Source organism: Amphiura filiformis, chromosome 3, assembly GCF_039555335.1.
Source record: "Amphiura filiformis chromosome 3, Afil_fr2py, whole genome shotgun sequence".
NCBI lineage: Eukaryota > Metazoa > Echinodermata > Ophiuroidea > Amphilepidida > Amphiuridae > Amphiura > Amphiura filiformis.
In genome coordinates this window covers 10,031,682-10,055,612 of record NC_092630.1, presented here as the reverse complement: position 1 = coordinate 10,055,612, position 23,931 = coordinate 10,031,682, and the positions used below count along the sequence as shown (strand labels likewise).

The window sequence follows — 23,931 nt, the reverse complement described above, 5'->3', positions numbered from 1 at the left end:
GTTAGCTAAATATTTTACTTTTATGATCACCTGTGAAACACAAATCGCTTGAATTGCCAATTCTAAAAAATAACTCCAATTTCTGTGAAACTTGGCTGGGAGGTTCCTTTCATCAAGTAGTATTTGTACATGAAGTTAGACATTCAAATTATTTTAGGAACCCAATTAAAACTTAAAAAATATGTTTAAGGTTTGGAAATTTCCATTGTAAATGACACTTGATGTTAAAAATTTTCAAAACTGCAATTACAAACATAGCAAAACATGGTATAAAATTTAACTTATATCTGTTGACTTACTTTGGAATGGAATTTCACATGTATTCCAGCTTTCATGTCAAAATTTTCTGAGGTTATGTAAAATACATTTTTCTTAGATTTTAACCAAAATGTTATGCAAATGTCAAATTTTTATTAGAAATCAAAAGGTTTAAGCCTTGAAACATTATTTTACTTGAAATTAAGTTGCTTCTATGCATGATTTCAGTAAACAGAAACATATTTAAGTGGTTTGAAATTTTGACCCTAAAATCAAAAGTTACACCCTTTACCGTGAAAATGACCATATACATTTTGTCACCAGGTTCGCCGTTGTGTGTATTTTAAGGCAGTGACTCAAGCCCGGATATTCGGTACCCGCCCGTTTTTTCCCTACACGGATACAAATTCCATTTACGGATTACCCGAATTTAAAAAAAAAAAAAAAAAACTTTTTTTTAAAATTTTTTTTCAAATTTTTTTTCGGTTTTGCAGGGTCTCTGGACCAAGACCTAAAGAGGGCGCAACACTAAATCACTCCGCATTTTATGTAACAACGAAATTCGCTAATATAGTCCATAGTGAATATGAGATTGTAGCGACCATATCTACCGACATGTTCACTTTAAATCACTCAATATTGGCTCATATGAATTCGACAAGTGTCTTTAATGATAACATGCAGAAACAAGGCGGTTCTCGAACCACGAGTCTCGCCTGCTTTTGTGACCGCCTGCTTTAGCGATAACTGTTGGTAGAGAGGTAAATGAATTTGGCGGTTATCGGCTGGGCACGATTATCTGGCCGATGGTAACTGTACCCACCAAGTTTCATGCCCATGCAACAGTTTTTACTAATATGACCTGAGATGACCCCTGGTGGCCCTGAAATGACCTTCTAAAATTTTGGCTCTAAATGTTGACTGTACCCCTCGTGCTAAGTTTCATGCCCATACGACAGTTTTTACTAATTTGACCTCAGATGACCCCTGGTGGCCTCGAAATGACCTTCCAAAAATTTGGCTTTAAATGTTAACTGTACCCATCAAGTTTCATGCCCATACAAGTTTTTACTAATTTGTCCTCAGATGACCCCTAGTGACTCCGAAATTACCTTCCAAATATTTGGCTTTAAATGTTGACTGTACCCACCAAGTTCCATGTCCATCCAACAGTTTTACTAATTTGACCTCAGATGACCCCGAAATGACCTTCCAAAAATTTGGCTTGAAATGTTGACTGTACCCACCAAGTTTCATGTCCATACGACAGTTTTACTAATTTGACCTCAGATGACCCTGGTGACCCCAAAATGACCTTCCAAAATGTGGCTTTAAATGTTGACTGTACCCACCAAGTTTCATGTCCATACAACAGTTTTTACTAATTTGACCTCAGATGACCCCTGGTGACCCCAAAATGACCTTCCAAAAATTTGGCTTTAAATGATGACTGTACCCACCAAGTTTCATGCCCATACTGAAGTTTTTAATAACTTGACCTCAGATGACCCCTGAGTGACCTCGGATGACCCCGTAATGACCTTCCAAAAATTTGGCAAAACCAAAGAACTATTTCATCAAAGTAATAAATCAAAACAGAAAGATGCTTCCTTTACGAGTTATCACTCATTGAAAGTGCTACTTTGCTATACTTTACATGGAAAGCGACTATCTTAAAGTCGTCATATTTCCTTAATTACATGACCGATCAAGCTGTTATTGGGATATGTGATGCACAGTTGAAAATTAATTATTAAAAGATTTGGTGACCTCAGTTGACCTTTGACCTTGTATGTTACCTTTGACCTCACGAAATTGGAAAAAGTATGTTGCGCTGAAAAATCAAAATTTGGCAATACCAAAGAACTATTTCATCAAATAAATCAAAACAGAAAGATGCTTCCTTTACGAGTTATCACTCATTGAAAGTGCTACTTTGCTATACTTTACAAAGAAATCGACTATCTTAAAGTCGGCATATTTCCTTAATTACATGACCGATCAAGCTGTTATTGGGATATGTGATGCACAGTTGAAAATTAATTATTAAAAGATTTGGTGACCTCAGTTGACCTTTGACCTTGTATGTGACCTTGACCTCATGAAAATCTAATCAGGTCGAGTACCTCTAGCCACGCAACTCCCCACCAAGTTACGTCACTGTACCCCATACGGATCTCCAGATAATCTGTTCACAAGGTATTTTTGCTTATTACGCATATATTATGCAAATTAGGTACTTAATTACCATATTTTACGCTCAAAATCTAATCAGGTCGAGAACCTCTGGCCCCGCTTACTCCTCACCAAGTTACGCCACTGTACCCCATACGGATCTCCAGATAAGCTGTTCACAAGGGTTTTTTGCTTGATACGATCAAATACGCATAAATTATGCAAATTAGGTACTTAATTAGCATATTTTGCGCTGAAAATCTAATCAGGTCGAGAACATCTGGCCACGCTTACTCCCCACCAAGTTACGCCACTGTACCCCATACGGATCTCCAGATAAGCTGTTCACAAGGTTTTTTTGCGTGATACGCATCAAATACGCATAAATTATGCAAATTAGGTACTTAATTAGCATATTTTGCGCTGAAAATCTAATCAGGTCGAGAACATCTGGCCACGCTTACTCCCCACCAAGTTACGTCACTGTACCCCATACGGATCTCCAGATAATCTGTTCACAAGGTATTTTGCTTATTACGCATAAATTATGCAAATTAGGTACTTAATTACCATATTTTGCGCTCAAAATCTAATCAGATCGACACCCTCTGGTTATGCTACCCCCTATAAAGTTTCATCATCATAGCACTTACGGTTCTCAAGATAACGCGTTCACAAGCTTTTTCCGAACACACACACGCACACACCCCTACCCACATAACCCTGAAAATGGGGACATGGGTAGAGATGTAGGAAATTGGGGACAACCTATTGCATGACATTATGCTTGAAATTTTTATTGCTTATGTGTAGGTATACCCTACTTATCAACAATCTGTAGTGGGAATTACAAATTTCAAATTCCTTGTCCTAGTGATTTTTTACATTGGAACTGTGGACACACACCAATACACACTCAATGAGATTTTTAACATGAAATATGGGGATATAGAATATCCCCATTTTAAATGTAAAGTTCTGGAAGTGTGTATGGGTATTTAACATATTAACTGGGGACATTGGAACTGTGGACACACACCAATACACACCCAAATGAGTTTTTAACATGAAAGAGGGGAAAACGGAGTGCGTTCATAAAAAATGTGAATAACCCCTCTCAAGTTCTGGAAGGGTGTGTATATAAATGTTTAAAGCCAATTTTAGCTACTTTAGGAAAAGTATTGAGAACTAAAATGAAATGAAATAATAAGGAACCCTGAAAGTACATTGTATGTTTTAATTCTCCCAGTCCTGGGGTTCTTTCAGATCTGGAAAAATTATTCTTGTGCAATATTTGCCACATTTCCTTCAACATGGCAGGATTCCCACAGGAGTCAATTGGGGAAGTAGGGATATCTCCAATTCTCTTTTGATTACATGGGGTGTGGCAGAATGTTGCAATTGGTCGTATGCCATGAACTGGGTATGCTAAAATGGGGGAGCCATTTTTTTTTGTCAAGTTTCATTCAAATTTATTCTTAAAGTACTTGACTGTGTTCAAAGTATTTGGTATCAATTTATTGCTAGAGGTCTGCTCTAAAAATAAAACCATTTCCATTTTGGACTAGTATTGCATTAGTGTTGCATTTGAACTACAAGTGTAGGGAATTGAAGGAAAGGATGTATACAAACAAGCTAAGCATGATTCAAATGTGGTTATTCCAACAGGTTGTGTTCTTTATGTTGGAATAGATATGATACATGAAAACAATAAATTTGTACTTGGGTTCAAGACCATGAAGACAATATGTGCTCAATATCCGCCAAATAATATACCATATTTAAAGTCACCCTGTATAGTACCATTTTGCATAGAGATGACAAATAATATATGTACTTAACAGAATGTACAAAGGGCCATTTAATTACATAGAAGAAAATGAAGTTTGTATTCCATGACTACACTTACTACATTAAACCTGTTTAATTTTGATGAATTTCGTACTAATGAGTCAAACATAATCACCCTGTATAATATGTTGATCACCCTGTATACTTAATATTTGAGTATAACTATGGGCAGAAACTCACGACTCATGTATTTCTCTTTCTAATTTACATTTTCAGTGATGAAATATAGGACTGCTACTTAAATAAAGAAGTTAATTGATCTTCAAATTAATTTTTTTGCATCAAAAAATACAGTCGAATTTGACCACCCTGTATGATCAACACAGAACACCACCAGTCGTCCCGTTTATGATTTGTTTGTGGGCCATTGTCATATTTTTTTTAATCCACATCTGTTTTGACTTGTACATTTTGGGAGAAAAAGATGACTCAGGTATATCAAAATTTCAAAATATGTATTTTTTTTTTATGTTACACCCTATAGGAATTTTACCCGCCCTGAATATTGGATCTCTTTTGCCGTATCTAACATCCTTGTAATAAGCTTTCCAAAAATATATACTGAGTGTGCACTTTAAATGTAAGGAATAAAAGTTATGCTTACTGCAGTACATATTGGTGACGTTTATGTCATTTTTCAGTGTGTAATATTCATGACATACGACCAATTACAGACACTTATTTCATGTGCTGAAATTGGGGATACATACAAGGATTCTTACTAGTCAATTGGGGAAGAACATGAAATAAGGATATCTTCATATTTCTCTTTTGTTTACATGGGGATGTGGCAGAATATAACAATCAGACACTTATTTCATGCTGAAATTGGGGATACACACAAGGATTCTTACCAGTCAATTGGGGAATCGAATTGGACACAAAGGTGTGGCAGAGTGTCGCTCTCACAGACACTTATTTCATGCTGCAATTGGGGATACACACAAGGGTTCTTACCAGTCAATTGGGGAAGTACCATGAAATGTGAATATATTCATTGGGCATTTAGGTGTGGCAGTGTCACAGTGGCAGGGTTCTTACCAGTCAATTGGGGAAGTACCGCGAAATGTGAATATATCCATTGGGCATTAAGGTGTGGCAGTGTCGCTATCACAGACACATATTTCATGCTGCAATTGGGGATACACACAAGGATTCTTACCAGTCAATTGGGGAAGTACCGCGAAATGGGAATATATTCATTGAGCATTAAGGTGTGGCAGAGTGTCGCTCTCACAGACACTTATTTCATGCTGCCATTGGGGATACACACAAGGATTCTTACCAGTCAATTGGGGAATCGAATTGGACACAAAGGTGTGGCAGAGTGTCGCTCTCACAGACACTTATTTCATGCTGCAATTGGGGATACACACAAGGGTTCTTACCAGTCAATTGGGGAAGTACCATGAAATGGGAATATATTCATTGGGCATTAAGGTGTGGCAGAGTGTCGCTCTCACAGACACTTATTTCATGCTGCAATTGGGGATACACACAAGGATTCTTACCAGTCAATTGCGGAAGTACTGCTAAATGGGAATATAAACATTGGGCACAAAGGTGTGGCAGTGTCGCTATCACAGGCACTTACTTCATGCTGAAAATTTGCTATTTCAGATTATCCACCCCCCCCCCCCCCCATTTCCCACTCCTTTTCCTCTCAATATTGCATGGGAATTCCCATCACGAAAATGCCTAGATTGAATGGCTATAATGCCTATTGCTCGGGAATTCCATTTATGTAAATACCTATTGTTTGGGAATTCCCATCAGAAAAATGCCTCTTGCATTGGAAATTCTCATCACAAAGTAAAGTACTCAAACAAAAATGTGCAATTGTATTGCAAAAAATAACCAAAACATGAGATTAAAATTGGTCTGAAACTGGGGTAAGGGCTCTGGTATGAACGTTTGTCATTTGGACAGTATTTTTTGCGGGACATGAGAGCACATCATGCATCAGACATATCGAATTGAATTCTGAATACGAGGAATGTCCTGATGATATCAAATAATTTAGATTTTTTGAAATTTGTGATATAATTGGCAAGATTTTTTGGCAGGCCGAGAGGGGTTGGGAAGTGATTTTTGGCAGGCCCAGTCCTCGAAGTAAACTTTCTAAATCTAATGATAAATCCAAGCAATCCAGGTAAATCATCCACATAGTAAATTGCTCAACCAGGCCATCCTACACTCATTGCATTATGTTCTGATGTTCTGATCTGATGAGTGTAGGTCGGCCTAGCCTGCTTGGCTTGCCTTCATGAAACAATGTTGTAAACAACAATGTTTTAATCAACCACCAAGTTCATTTTAAATATAAATCTAATGATGTGTACTTAAAGTGTATGTAGCTGGGATGAAAAGCTGACAATCAAATGAAATGTTTGACCTTTCGTATTGAAGATATGGATTTTTTCCCAAAAACACCTAATTTTTATTTTTTGTGGTGTTTTTGGGAAAAAAAAAAAATCTTCAATAGCTAGCTACATACACTTTTTATCCCAGCTACATACACTTTAAGTACATATCATTAGATTTATAATGTTTACTTCGAGGACTGTTAAATATCAAAAATATCAATTTTTAATCATTTGCCCCCTCTGGGCCTGCCAAAAATCACTTCCCAACCCCTCTCGGCCTGCCAAAATCTTGCCACTCCCCCTCCCATGCTAAATTTTTTGGGATCTAAATGTGCAAACCTTAAGGGATCTGGAATGAGTGTTTTGACAGTATTTTTTGTGGGACATGAGAGCACATCAGGATGATCAGACATATCCATAATAATAATGATATCAAATAATTTTCATTTTTTGAAATTCACGATATAATACAAATTTTATGACAAATTATTAAAATTTGATATTTTTCACATTTTTGATATATAACAGTTCTCGAAGTAAATTTTATAAATCTAATGATATATTCTTAAAGTGTATGTAGCTGGGAGGAAAAGCCGACAATCACTGAAAATTTTGACCTTTCATATTGAAGATATGGATTTTTTCCCCAAAAGACCTAACTGATCGTCGGCTTTTCATCCTACCTACATACACTTTAAGTACATAATTATCATCAGATTTATAAAGTTTACTTCGAGTACTGTTAAATATCAAAAATATCAATTTTAATCATTTACCATAAAATGTGTATTACACTGCAATTTCAAAAATGATATCAGAAGGACATTCTTCAGTATTCAGAATGCAATTGATATGTCTGGTGTGCTCTAATGTCCCACAATAAATACTGTCCAAACGTTCATACCCCATCCCTTAAATGGTCTATATTGTGAGTGCAACAAACAGGAAAATTTGCATATTTTAAGCATACTGCTTTTTAAGCATTTTATTTAAAACGGGGCCCCATTAAGGAATCGGATAACAACGTTTGCACAGTATTTTTGTGGGACCTGAGAGCACATCAGACATACCGAATAAGTACTTTGAAATTTGCGATATGATACAAATTTTATGGCAAATTATAAAATATTACTATTTTTTCATTTTGATATTAACAGTCCACGGAGTAAACTTTATAAATCTAATGATATGTAAAGTGTATGTAGCTGGGATGAAAAGCCAATGATCATTTAAAAATTCTGACCTTTCATATTGAAGATATACATTTTTTTTTCCAAAAGACTTACATTTTTTGGTGTTTTGAAAAGAAATCTATATCTTTAATACGAAATGTAAAAATTTTCATATGATGAACGACTTTTCATCCCAGCTACTTACACTTTAAGTATAAATTATCATTAGATTTATTCAATTTACTTTTGATGACTGTTAAATTTCAAAAATATCAATTTTCAATCATTATATCGCAAATTTCAAAAAATCTAAATTATTTGATATCAGAAGAACATTCCTTGTATTCAAAATGCAATTCAATATGTATGATGTGCTCTCAGGTCCCACAAAAAATATGTGAAAATGTCGCTATCCGAGCCCTTAATGTGTGCCAAAAATCACTTGCCCCTCTTGGCTTGCCAAAAATGGTTTGCACCCTTCCCCTCTCAGCTGGTCAAAAAATGTCTTCCTTCCAATTCCCAACCCCCGCTCTTAATTATTGGTGAAGGGGATGATTACATAATCTAATGTTCAGATATCAGTAGACCTATATTTTTAGAGAAAAGATTGGTATAGCTATATATTTTACCTTCATGCAAATTAATTGCTAAGTTTTAGGTAAAAAGAAGCTATGTTTTTGCATGCAAAACATGCATATAGAGATTGTAATATGGGTGGTTGTGAAGAAATTCCAACCAAAAGGCCATTTATTCCATAGGGAAAAAGACACTAAAGTTTCTCTATTTTTGAGGAACTATATAAAGTTATCGTAGAACGTGTTTCGATTAATGGTGATCAAGACTTAATTGATCTTTTTATTAATCTCATCAGCTACATTTTGCTCAGCTTAATTTAGGTATATTTGTTCACAGTAGAAAAATAAATCTGCATAGCTATATATAACTTGGGTCTAAAATGCCTAACTTTTTGACATTGGCAATTTGGTCCATTTTAAGTGACGGAGTTTTTCTCTAAAAATGGAAAATGCAATGTCTATTATGGCATTGTGTAGGCCTATGCTAACATATAGAGATGTTCTACTATGAAAATTAAGCATGAGTGGTTTTGATTTCATTCAAATGGATATCTTTTCTTTATTAGAAAAGAGTAGACCTATTAGTAGGCCTACATATCATAATAATGAAAATCTAGTTGGGTACAATAGGTATATAGTTCGTATTTGTTTGGTATAAACTGAGGAGTAGGCCCTATTATACAAGTGCCTTCATAGTGGGTGACAACACCGGGGTGGACTCCATAAGTGGGTTTATCCTCTGTGGTGGTTCTGAAAAGAATGTGTGATTGGAAGCGTGTAGGTGATTTATTTTTTCATGCATACATTTTGAGAAACATATATGCTTTTAAGGGCATATTTTTAACCCTTTTTTCAAATAGGGAGCTTGCTACGGAATTGTTTAAATGTTTTGACCACGAATATGTATTTCTAAATAAAATGATGCAAATACACTTTCAGCTCTTCATTAAAGCATCAAATTATACATTATCTGAATAATAATAATAAAATATATTTTTGAGCGCCTCACAACAAAAGCAAGTTCACCAAGCGCTTTACAAAGCAAAATACATGAAAGCTAAATACACAAATTATTTGCAAGGTACAAGCCAGCTGTACAATGCCATAAATTAAAAACAAGGTTACTATACCATAAATTAAGTACAATAATTAATCTACATCTTGAGCGACAATTTGAATAAGATGAGTCTTTAGGAATGTTTTAAAGTTCTGCAGAGAAGTGATGAATCTAAATGATATCTGTAGTATTTGGGCATTTATTGGTTCATGATTTTATGATTATACCGGGTGTCCCAAAAAAGGTTACATGTAGATTTGTGAAAATAATCTAAGTTGCTGTTATCAAATATTAATGTCCTTTTCACATGACATAATCTTTGTACCCTCTACTCGTACCCCTGTGAATGTCAAGTTCTAGCGTGCGTGATTTAGCCCGCATTCCAAATTCCTGAGCAAGCTGTTTACTATGTTTACGGGACATAATGCAACACGAGGTTCGCTGCCCTTTGCACACAGCGCACAGTACATTTGGCGGGTCATTTGAGTAGGTCCAGCCATAGCATGGCAGATGCAGTATTATTCTGTTGAACAGAAAGTTAATTTTGTTCAGTTTTATTTCAAGAGACCAATCAGAAAATGGACAATATTCTTACAGTAATTTCAACTCAACAAAACCCAAACAAAGCCTAAATGCAAATTATTATTAATTTCATTATGTTGATGGCAGAAGATACAGCGTGCAGAAATGCTTTCACCAAAAATTGGTGACTCCATATGTTACATTATAATATTTTATGTATAATACTTTTCGTGACGTCAAAAAGTATTACAAGTCAAATAAAAATGGGTTCCACGCCGAGTTGAATCACATTAAATAGCGCGATATAATACCGACTCTTAATTGTTTGCTAGATTCAAGCGAGGTCATCCGAAAATCTATCAAAGATAAATGTCTACTGATGCTGCTAAAAAATCCAAGAGGTGCTTTTGGATGTTTATTCTGCACTTTACCAGTAGGCCTACTATAGTAATAAATTCACCAGATCTAATCCACCGTGCCAGGAATTCCTGTACCATTGTGTACTCTGTAGTGTTATTCATTGGCTTTCCCTACACCATGACATCTAATTTCATAAACTTATAAAACAGTTATAAGATACACACAAAATTTCAGATTTTCAAGAATATGCCTATTTTTAAGCACATATTCTTACTAATTCCGACATGTCCATTATGAAACCGTGTGAAACTGACCCTCGAAAAAAAAAAAAAAAAATTGGACCCCTCAAATTCCAATAATTAAATTCCTTTTGCTGGAAAATACACTAGGCCTATTATTATGTCAAGGACTCACAACATGCCCTTAGGCTTCTCAACGATGTTCACTTCATTCAATGCAAATCAATCACTACTATTCACTATGGATGTGAAGTCCTTGTACACCATCAGTATCCCACATGACGAGTGACTACAAGCTTTACGTCATTTCCTTGACAGACGTAAGATCAAAGAACCATCAACTGACACTATTTGTCGACTTGCTGAACTTGTTCCGAATCTCAATTGCTTTGAATTCAATGGACAGTTTTACCTTCAGACCCAGGGCGTAAAGATGGGTACCAGATTCGGACCAGTATATGCTTGTATCTTCATGGGTTTCATTGAACAACAGTTTCTACAACAGTATAAGGGTCCAAAACCTCATCACTTCCTCAGATACATTGATGACATAATGGCGACGCTAACTGCAGAGAAGAAGATTTGTTACACTTCATGGAATTTGTCAATCAATTCCACCCGGCGCTTAGATATACCTGGGAAATCTCCAACGAACAGATCAGTTTCCTAGACATCATGATCACCATCGATGGCAATCATCTCTGCACTTCAGTACACTACAAGAGCACTGACTCCCATTCATACTTGACCTACACATCATCACATCCAAAGTCATGTAAGAATTCCATACCGTTCTCACAACTTCTCCGCCTGAGACGACTATGCAGCAGTGAAGCCGACTTCAGCAAGCAATCCTTGGACATGATCCAGTTCTTCAAGTCTTGTGGTTACCTCGACAATGTAAACTCTGCGGCATTACAGCGGGTTCATACCATCACCAGAGAAGAGAGCCTTCGCACTGAAGAGCGTGCCGACAATCACCAATGTCCCCGCTTGTACTCACATATCATCCAGCCACTGTTGCAGTAAGTAATGTGATCATGCGCAACTGGAAGATAATTAGTGATCATCCTACAACCACTGATATCTTCAAAGAACAACCCATTGTGTCCTACCGTCGTGACAAGAACGTTAAAGATCACCTTGTTCGCTCTTCACTACCACAAACAGATGAAGAGACGGTAGCCAACCACGGCACGGTAACCTTACTGGTATTTTCAGACTCCTACATTATTACAAATCCAAAATAAAACCTAACACTTTCCATTTTCAAATAATCACACTCTAAAGTTTAAACTTAAACACATCAAAGTGTTATAAACACTAACGATATAACATTTTTTAAACACCCATGTTTAAATTTTAAACATTGTTAGTGTTTAGAGTTTAATAGTCTTCAAACGTTTGAAATTTGTAGTTACAACAACTGGGTTGGCCCTATTATATGTATTACAAACCATTTTACCTTCATGTCCATGAGGGCAACAAAAAAACCACCAACAACCCCCCCCCCAAACAAAAAGACAACTTCGGCGCGAAATAAAAGCTCCGACCTAAACTTCCAGCCCCATGAAGTATCCGTAACATTATAATATTTAATTATCGGATAGGCCTACTGATTAGAAGTAATATTCAAACATGCCAAAATACCGTCAGATGAAACAAAAAATGTACGAAAGACAAATAAAAATCATACAGAAAATACATGTGTGGCTCACGCATGCAATACGAATAAAAAAATAGACCTACTGTGGCTTTTACCATTGTTAAACATGCCCAAAAGCAAACAATTAAAAAATAAACAGATGCATAGGCCTAAATGCATTAATTTGATACAGAATGTAGAATGTGTATTATGTATAGCAATGTTGCTCAAATAACAAATTATATGTAGGGCCTAAACCACTGAAAAGCGTATGAAAATATAAAGAAGAAAAATGTTATGAAAAACAGTAACATGTTTAACTTCTCTTTATAACCTAAATTGAGCGTGGAAAGAAATGTCCCAAATAATACCAAATGAAGCCTATAAAATAAGCATTTTCCAAAGTGAGGGTAAAAATACATCTTGCATAATAAGTATAACTTGGCCAACAGTTTAACCTGCCCGTTTTGATCTTACCTTGCTTTTCACAGATTGCATTGTAAATTTATGTTTAAGGGCTCGGATAGCGACATTTTCACATATTTTTCTGGGATCTGAGAGCACATCAGACACATCGAATTGCATTTTGAATACGAGGAATGTCCTTCTGATATCAAATAATTTTGATTTTTTTTTTTAATTTGCGATATAATTTTATTACACATTTTATGGCAAATTATTAAAATATTTAATTAAATTTTTGAAATTTAACAGTCCTCAAAGTAAATTGTATAAATCTAACGATATGCACTTAAAAAGAGTATGAAGTTTGGGTGAACAGCATACGTCCATCATGTGAAAATTTTGACCTTCATTATTGAAGATAATAGCTCAAAACACTAAAAAAAATGTAGGTCTTTTTGGAAAAAAAATGTTTATGTTCAATATAAAAGGTCAAAATTGTCAATTGATGGTCGGCTTTTCATCCCAGCTACATACAGTGTAATTACATGTCATTAGATTTATAAAGTTTACTTGGACTGTTAAATTTCAAAAATATGAAATTTTAATAATTTGCAATAAAATTTGTAGTATCACAAATTTCACAAATTAAATCAAAATTATTTGATATCAGAAAGACATCCTCGTATTCAGCATGAAATTCGATATCTGATGTGAGGTCCCATAACAATACCGTGCAAATGTGGCAACCCGCTTCCTTAATAATGTATTAATCAAAATCATTGTCTTGTTGTTTTTCGTATCATTGTTTTACATGAATGAAGTGATGATAACAATATACTGCACTTTTCGCAAATACTTGCTTTTCGAAAGTGCAATTATTGTTATTAACACTACATTCAGTAAATGCCAAGTACTTTTCCCTGAAAAGTATTTGCTTTTCAGAGAAAAGAGAAAGGCATTTACGAATGGCGTGTTATTGTGATCATCGCTCCATTCGTGGAAAATAATGGAGCGGTAAAACAATAGCGCGACGTTATAGGTGTGTATTAAGGTGTTATAATAGATATCGGCAAGGGAATTATTACAGCATGACGCTTTGCGTGTGCCGCAATCCTCTTGACAATCAACCAATCAGAAAAGCACATTCCAAAAATATTTTCGTAGAGTTGAATTTATTTCAACTCAGAAATATATTACAATTTTAATCTCGTTTCACGTTTAGCAGCACTTTGACTTGCGAAAAAGAAACAAAGGGGCAGTGATGATAAGTATACTCTGTGGAAAGCCATAGAGGCCTAATAATTAAATATATAGGCGTTAGTCTTTGCCAAATATTTATATTTTCTATGCGGAATTTCTTTTTGTATACATTACAATAAAAAAAGACGGGTCATACTTTTTAAACGTTCAACGTGTTTATTAGTAGGCCTATACTAATTGTAGTTCTATTAATTTTATTATGGTTGTTAATTATATGTATTAAAATTATTATTTTATTATAGTTTTATTAAAGTTGTATTAATTGTGGGATCATTAGTACCCATATAAGAGGCGTTGCATATGATTAACATTATTCATGTTTTAATGTAGGCCTATTTTGGGATGATAAATAGAACATACTCCAACATTTCATGTAATATCACCGATATCAACATGCACAAAGTGTTGCAAATTCATAACCCAGCGTAGGCCTCTAAATACCGTACCAAACTATTCATGTTTATTGATAACATGAATAAAATCAAAGCAATTTTTATTACCGTATTATTATGTGGGATGTCTATAAAATTAATGTAGTAAATTATCCGGTTTTTTTTGGTTTGTTTGTTTTAAAATTAGTAATTGAAGTATAAGCCTACTGTACAGTTAAAATATTATGCAAGAAGACATCAAAAGGTGTTCATCATTGCGTGTAAGAACACTCACTAAATTTACCACTCTTAGAAATTGAGCAACTCCTTATGAATTAATTAAGCAACACCCAATATAACAAAATATATATTTTCCGGTACATACTTCTCATTCGGACGTGTAATACTTTTTGACGTCACGAAAAGTATTATACATAAAATATTATATGTAACATGTGGAGTCTGCAGACTGCCTTAAGCGGTACCCTTGGACAATAGTATTACCCATATAACTGGATTCATTCAATAATTACCATTTTATTCATTCATTAACATAATAGCAAAATTTGAACCTCTAAACTCAATATAGATATTGTTAAATCTATCATGTTACCTACGAATACCTGGGTTTCTTCACCTATCATTTAATAAAGGGTTAAGTGTATGCTTATAGTTTCTAAATGCTGCAATTGGGGATACACACAAGGATTCTTACCAGTCAATTGGGGAAATGCCGCAAAATAAGGATAGGCCTATACCCCCATTCCTCTTTTTTATAACATGTGGCAGAATGTCAAAATCACAGACACTTATTTCATTCAGGATAGATACAAGGATTCAATTGGGGAAGTACCGTGAAATAGGGATATCTTCATTTTCTTTTTTGTTACATGGGGATGTGGCAATCAGACACTTATTTCATGCTGAAATTGGGGATACAAAAGGTTTCTTACCAGTCAACTGGGGAAGTATCGCAAATTGGGCACAAAGGTGTGGCACAGTGTCGCTCTCACAGACATTTCATGCTGCAATTGGGGATACACACAAGGATTCTTACCAGTCAATTGGGGAAAAATAATACCGCAAAATAAGGATATCCCCATTCGATCTTCTTTTGATAACAGAATGTCACAATTGAAACCTAAGTATGGGCCCAATTTTCAGCAGCTGTTCTCATAAAAGATTCTTCTCTACAGACTCCAGTACAAGGTATCAATTTGGAATTGGAGTGGCATAATTATAGTTTCTGTATTTTCTCATCTTCTCTGGTTTAATCAACAGTTCACACACCATGCAAAATGGAACAGGACATTGGTAAATGCCAGTTTAGGGATTGTGCAAGGTCTTGATCGATGTGAATAAAGTTTGTCACCCATTTTCCCTTGTGTGCTGTATGAGCATAAGAATTTATAAAGATGTTGTTTTAACAATAATCATTTTCCCTATCCAGTAACGATGTCCCGTGTTATATGAGATGATAGATATTGGCCTATACTGGTACACAAAGAAATGTTAGTACCAAACTGGGGATGACATACTACAATTACAAATCAGCAGGCCTAGGACCAGGCTAAGGTAGCCTAGGTCACCATAGTAGGCCTTATCCTGACAAAACCAAATCAACATCAAAGTTAAGGTCCACGGGAATATCCCCATGTGGCGGTATTTCCCCAATTGACTGGTAAGGATCCTTGTGTGTATCCCCATTTACAGCATGAAACAAGTGTACATAAATTATGGGTATAATCAGAAATAATGGCACCAAAGTGTGACAAAGTGGTCAAAATTACAAAGAGTGTTCTTGCGACAAGTGAGTTTTGGAACATTTATTTTGTGCACCATGTAAGCAAACATTTCAGAAAATGCCATGAAAACCCATGCAAAACTTTTTAACTTGTACATTTTTTACAGTGCATGTTTCAAATACAAGTACCTCTTTTCACGCTAGCATGTAACACTCCTGACCATATGGGGAAGAAAATTGGGCATATTATTTTTTACATGACAGCTATGACACCATATACAAAACACAGTTTTGAAGGATGAATTTCCGTGCTGGTCTTTTTTCATACAACAACCTCACGGTGCCATTATTTTTACTTTACCCATTATACATACCATTCTAGTTTTACTGTTTATAATACAGTGGCCATAAACCAGTAGAAGGGGCCTATTAGATACCATTGTCAAATGAATAGAACTCACACCCTAGCATGTGATTTACTATGAGTATGAACATCACAAATTGAAAATCTAGGCCCCCTATAAATAATATAAACCCCGGAATATAAACTCGTTAATGAAGAAAACAGCATGAAATCAAAACAGTACTCTGATATCCACATTGCTGATATGAAATTCTGAATAGATATCAACAAGTAATCATGGTAATGACAAATTGGCTTCTGACAGAGTTACAACAATCCCCCAGAAATCAAGATTGGCAGCCAGAATGTTGACAAATTTCTGTAGGCTACATACTTGTCAATTTCAGCTTATAACCATGCAAAATTTAGTTGCAACCCAGCAAACACAAAAGCGTTTTAAGAGCGTTTTAAATAAGTTATATTTTGGCTTTTGGTTTAGGTAAAAACATTTTAATAACATTAAAATGTCGGGTTATATAAAGGTCATGATAACGTTTTAAAACGTTTTGTATGAAAACACACTACAACAATATTTTTTAAATGTTTTCAAAAAATGTTATTTTAAACTATTTTTGCAAACATTTTTGGCAAATATTTTGTCAATACTTAAATAACATTATGTTAAAATATTTGAACCCAGCAAACACAGAAATGTTCTTAAAATTATTTTTTTAAAACCTTTTAATAACATTTAAATGTCGGGTTATATAAAGGTCATGAAAAGCGTTTTTAAAAGCGTTATTGCAAATATTTTGGGCAAACATTTTCGCATAAAATATTTTTTCAACCCCAAAATAACATTCTGTTTAGAATGTTTTGTATCAAGTTTTCAAGAATGTTTTTGGAATGTTATTAAAACATTTTTATACCCTTTATATAACCCGACATTTAAACGTTTTCTGTAAAACATTTTTGTTTGCTGAGCAGTAGATTATCAAAAAATGTTTTTTAAGGTTATGAAAACGTTTTATACTCTTAATATACCCTTTATATAACCCGACATTCAATCGTTTTCTGACAACCTTTTATATCCTCTTGCGAATGATGTCGAAAACGTTTTGTGTTTGCTGGGAAGTTACTTACGTTGAAGTTGAAAAATATGCACAAGTCAAATGAGCTGCTGACCACATTAGGTTCACTTTTGTCCATGGAAACCGGGACATCAAATTGGGTTGGCTTATTATATTTTGTCAGTGGAAATGGGGAGATCACGTCAGTTTTTTTTTTTGTTGAAATGGGGACACACTCAGCTTGATTTTTGACTGTGCAAACGGGGACGTCACAACAGTGTGGTTTTTGTCTGTTGATATGGGGATGTCACCTAAACTGTGTGTAAACTGCATTGTTAAAGCATCTTACACACATGTGTGTGGCAGATTGGGATAAAACCATGCAAACTGGGTATGTACCTCAAATCACCCCAGATTTTCAAAAATGCATTTTACATCAAATTTTAACATATTATGACCATTAGAGAATTGGGGATATCCCCATTTCACCGTATGTCCCCAATTGATTGGTACGAATCCTTGTGTGTATCCCCAATTTCAGCATGAAACAAGTGCACACACACACACACGGACACACACACACCATAGTGATTACTAAGTCTCTCCCTGAACATTCAGGCGAGACAAAAAACTGGACAATTGATCTCAAAAGCAATTCTCTGTGGCGGATTAAGAGAAAACCCCATTTTGAAATGTGAGTGGTGAGTTTAGTATATTTTAGCTATTTTTTTTTTGCACCGAAAAAAAAAAAAAAAAGTCAATGGTCATCGATATATGTCGACAAAAGTTTTGGAATCTAGAGAAACAGAGCTTTAATTTGATACCAAATTTATTTTGCCAAGTATTGCAGGGACACCAGGAATGGCGCTTGAAGTAGGCGAATTCACACGTTATCCTATGGGACGCTGAATTAGTGCTGCGCCCCTTGTAACGGCCGTCGTTATGAACGCGTTCCTTTTACATTCTTCGCGCCAAAATAAGAGATGCGCTTCACAAAATGTGTTCTATTTCAATCATGATGATAAACAAAGATTACAAAAAGTCATCCTCGTGAAAAATTATTGGAAAAAAACACTTTATTGGCCGAGTAGGCGCCTACAAAATCTAGATATGCGTCCAAAAATCCTCAAAAAGGCTCAAAAATGGATTTTAAGGTTAATAAGACATTGTTAATCTGCATGAAGCCGTTTTGCTGAATATTCAGTAGGCCTACGCAAAAAGATCGTAATTGTTACCACTGGAGCGGGGGGTATTTATACTTCAAACTCAGTAATAAATGATTTGCAAAAGAAAATGGCAACACTGATAATCTAGAAAAGAAATTAAACTTGGTTCAAAGACGTGCTCAAATTGTCGTCTGTCACTAGTTTTGTGGGTTTTGTACAAACTTTCGCATATTGGAGGAAAAGTCGAAATATTCGATTTTCCGCATTTCGGCACTGATCTTTAAAACATCATTTCTCTTGAGCGGAATATCGCAGAGACATGAAATCTTCGTGTTGAGCTTCAAATTTTCTCTAGTTTACATAATGAGTAATAAATGTGGATTTTAAAACCTTTTAACACCTTATAAGAGGGCGCAACACTAAATCACTCCGCATTTTATGTAACAACGAAATTCGCTAATATAGTCCATAGTGAATATGAGATTGTAGCGACCATATCTACCGACATGTTCACTTTAAATCACTCAATATTGGCTCATATGAATTCGACAAGTGTCTTTAATGATAACATGCAGAAAAAAACTGGACAATTGATCTCAAAAGCAATTCTCTGTGGCGGATTAAGAGAAAACCCCATTTTGAAATGTGAGTGGTGAGTTTAGTATATTTTAGCTATTTTTTTTTGCACCGCAAAATAGCGAAAAAAGTCAATGGTCATCGATATATGTCGACAAAAGTTTTGGAATTTAGAGAAACAGAGCTTTAATTTGATACCAAATTTATTTTGCCAAGTATTGCAGGGACACCAGGAATGGCGCTTGAAGTAGGCGAATTCACACGTTATCCTATGGGACGCTGAATTAGTGCTGCGCCCCCTTGTAACGACCGTCGTTATGAACGCGTTCCTTTTACATTCTTCGCGCAAAATAAGAGATGCGCTTCACAAAATGTGTTCTATTTCAATCATGATGATAAACAAAGATTACAAAAAGTCATCCTCGTGAAAAATTATTGGAAAAAACACTTTATTGGCCGAGTAGGCGCCTACAAAGGCTAGATATACGTCCAAAAATCCTCAAAAAGGCTCAAAAATGGATCTTAAGGTTAATAAGACATCGTTAATCTGCATGACGCCGTTTTGCTGAATATTCAGTAGGCCTACACAAAAGATCGTAATTGTTACCACTGGAGCGGGGGGGGTATTTATACTTCAAACTCAGTAATAAATGATTTGCAAAAGAAAATGGCAACACTGATAATCTAGAAAAGAAATTAAACTTGGTTCAAAGAGCGTTGCTCAAATTGTCGTCTGTCACTAGTTTTGTGGGTTTTGTACAAACTTTCGCATATTGGAGGAAAAGTCGAAATATTCGATTTTCGGCATTTCGGCACTGATCTTTAAAACATCATTTCTCTTGAACGGAATATCGCAGAGACATGAAATCTTCGGTGTTGAGCTTCAAATTTTCTCTAGTTTACATAATGAGTAATAAATGTGGATTTTAAAACCTTTTAACACCTTATAAGAGGGCGCAACACTAAATCACTCCGCATTTTATGTAACAACGAAATTGCTAATATAGTCCATAGTGAATATGAGATTGTAGCGACCATATCTACCGACATGTTCACTTTAAATCACTCAATATTGGCTCATATGAATTCGACAAGTGTCTTTAATGATAACATGCAGAAAAAACTGGACAATTGATCTCAAAAGCAATTCTCTGTGGCGGATTAAGAGAAAACCCCATTTTGAAATGTGAGTGGTGAGTTTAGTATATTTTTAGCTATTTTTTTTGCACATAAAATAGCGAAAAAAAAGTCAATGGTCATCGATATATGTCGACAAAAGTTTTGGAATCTAGAGAAACAGAGCTTTAATTTGATACCAAATTTATTTTGCCAAGTATTGCAGGGACACCAGGAATGGCGCTTGAAGTAGGCCGAATTCACACGTTATCCTATGGGACGCTGAATTAGTGCTGCGCCCCCTAAATGCTAGGATCATGGTTGACCTAAAAAAAAAATTAAAAAAAATTGAATTTTGCACATTGTTTTGTAATTTTAATATGAAAATTGATACATAGTTTTCATGTCATACTCTATTAATGATATCAAAATGCATTCAAATTCATATAGTGTATTTATATAATTCCTGTCGATCATGCCACTGTTTTTTCATATTAAAATAATTAAATTTGAAAATACATAATCAACATCAAGCAATAATAGAAGTGCTGTGATACTGATTTCTATTTGGCAACATTTTTCTTTACTCATGACATGTTCCTTGTTAAAAGTATACATTTTGTGCACTTTTCATCAGAATTGCCTTTGGCGGTGTTTGTTTCTACATAAAAGCAACATGTATAGAGTACTAAAAGGTAAATGATAAAATATTGAAAATATTTTAAGGATACCTTTGGATTCCTGAATTGTTTTCTATCTTGCAAGCTGTGATTTGCTATACCAGTTATCATGGTGTATATTCATGATTTTATATGATTAAATTATACCTATCAAATTTGGGCACATGGTTCCCAAAAAATATTCTCTAGTCATTACCGTAATGTTTGTATGCAAATATGCCTCATTTAGGCTTCATCACATTTTGTATTGGCTTTGCTGATACTAACGATTGTAAAACGATATCACTTGACATGTGAATGTATTTTCAATCATTTCCAATCAACTAGATCTATAGAGGCAGTCAGCCTTTCGCCAACTTGTGGGTACAAACGGATCTGTGTGTTCATGCGTCAGACACTACGCGCAGGGCTCAGCTTGCCACGTAGCTGTTATCGCGTATCAACGCGGTGATTTTACTCTTCACGCATGGATAGACATGTCCACATTCCTTATTATAGAGGGCGACATTCAATCTAAAAAGTTTGGACCACAGTAGCTCACAGTCAATGGCTTAACTGTGTAATCACCATAGGGAAATACAAAAATTTGGAATTTGGACACCAGAAACTTGACGACGTAGTCTAAAAAGTGCCGGTACTTTATCCTTGATATAGAAGTCAGCATGCAGTGAAAGTTAGATTTCATAAAATAAAATCGCCTTTGTGTAAAATGGATCGCCGTGGTGAAAAATGATGCATTACATGCTCTTTTTGTACAGTAAGTCATTGTGAGGCATTGTCAATGATGGTCGCAGAAAAGTGCAGTTTTTTAAAAACAGACATTTGCCCATAACTTCGCTAATTTTTTACCTACAGACATGGTTGACCCCTCATTTTTTAAGTTAAATAATCACCTTTTTAAACAAAATAATTTTGATATGAAATATCCTACTTGAAAATTTTGTGAACATGCCTAGCATGGAGATTTAACGACCATCACAGCGTGTACCCACAAGATGGCGGCATATATGACGTCACGCTGACAGCCTCTATTATAAATAAACATTATTTTTCTCCAGGTTCGCTGTCGCAATTCCCGTTTTACCAAGTTCTCTGATCATGCCACTGCTTTTCCGTGGATCTATTATTTTACTAATCTTTCTCTATTTACTTTCGTAATTATTGACAGCAATGTTCTAAAAATGTATTTTGTGGCATTTTTAGAATATTTTAATTGTCGTCTGAGTGCAATCGCTATCGCCGACGCCATGATAGTATGGCAATGGCATGCAAATGAAAAGCAATGAGCAATGAATTAATGCATCGCAAAATTTGGTAATTGCCCATCGCCAGGGACAAGTGATTTGCGCGGAAAAAAATAGCCAATTGCGGAGATTGCGCAGAACTTTTTTTCAGTGCAAATCATGTATCCCTGCGACCCTGCCCATAGAAAAAAATAGCCAATTGCGCGGAGATTGCACGGAAAAAACGTTCCGCGCAAATCACTTGTCCCTGCCCATATCGCTTTCCAAAAAAGCGGTACATCGCAATCGCTCGAAGATTGAGTATAAATTCCGCTTAACAACATTAAAATTTGATTACTTAAAATAATATATAAAATATACATGATATCATGATATAAGGGGTGGTGCAATAATTATGTGTACCCCCCGGGGGGGTGAATTCTCAAAATGGTCTGCCAAAATCGCTTGCCCCCCCCCTTTGGCCGTGCTAAAAACCTTTGCCCCCCTTCGACGTGCCAAAAACCTTTTCCCCCTTTTGACGTGCCAAAAATCTTTGCCCCCCTTACACATGCAAGATTTTGGGAACCCGAATTTAAAACCTTAATTTGTATTAACATATAATGCGAAAGCAAGCGAGCAGGAAATTTTGCATATTTGAACGTGTTCAGTAACGCTTTTCCACGCCTTTTAGGGCGTAATATAGAAACGGTGCCCAAAATATCTGTGCCAAAAATTGCTTGCCCCCCCTTTCGACCTGCCAAAATTGCTTGACCCCCCTTTCGACCTGCCAAAAAATGCTTGCCCCCCCCCTTTGGCCTGCCAAAAATCTTTGCCCCCCTATAATTCACCCCGGGGGTACACATATAATTATTGTACCACCCCTAACAAGCACAGACAGACTGACAGATCCATTCATGCATTGATTTATAAGCTTATTTACTTTTTATAAATTATAAGCTTATTTACCGGGCTTATTTACTTACATGTTACATAGAAAGCTAGATAAATCAAATTAGTAATATACTTACGATTACTTCATCGTGCCCGTAGAAGTAGAATATTGCGGTTTTCAAACGCAATGAATGTGGAAAGTCGGCATAAATCTACAATTCATTCATGTTTGTGTCCCTTTTTCGGTCACCAGTGTTTGTGGATGTGTCGCTGATGAGATATGAAAGTTCATTGACCTTAATTTCCTACTTTCTTGAAGATGTAGACTGCATCAATTTCCCATCGCTTCATACAGCGTTGAAATTAACCATGCTGCCGTAATAAGTACGACTCAAGTACTTATCCTACTGAAGAAGTTGCCAGTCAGTTTACTTGCAAGGAAGTACTAAATTATAATTCTGAAAATCAATACCGGGTACGTGAGTAAAATTCTTGGGGAGAGAGCCCAGAGAGGAAGTGTACAAAAACAAACAAAAAATGGGGCGGGCGGAGACATTAATGGCACACACCGACATCGCCTGGCTAATAATTACTTTGTCACCAGAGATACTAAAATAAATACCCGGGATCGATACACATGAATTTGCTATGCACGAGTTTGATATGAGAAGAAAATCTTTGGATACCAGGGTAGGGGTAGAAAACGATGAATATCTCCCGTAAATGATTTCGTATAAAGAAACCAGATGTGGGTCCTTGCACTTGAAGATATATTTTGAACAGATATGATAGTCGTTAGCTTGCGTCTTGAGAGAGTAGCTTGCGTCTTGAGTCAAAAACTGACAATAATTCTGATTTATATGTGC

The 23,931-nt window shown here is 35.5% G+C and overlaps 1 protein-coding gene across 1 annotated transcript in view; it reads right to left on the bottom strand.

The window, feature by feature from the left end:
- LOC140148002 (galactosylceramide sulfotransferase-like) overlaps positions 1–23,339 on the bottom strand; it is a 48,378-nt gene extending 25,039 nt beyond the window's left edge. Inside the window, exon 1 of the mRNA XM_072169826.1 lies at positions 23,203–23,339. The gene's annotated coding sequence lies outside the window, so the exon portion shown is untranslated. The remainder of the gene's footprint in view (positions 1–23,202) is intronic.
- Positions 23,340–23,931: the final 592 nt, after the last annotated feature.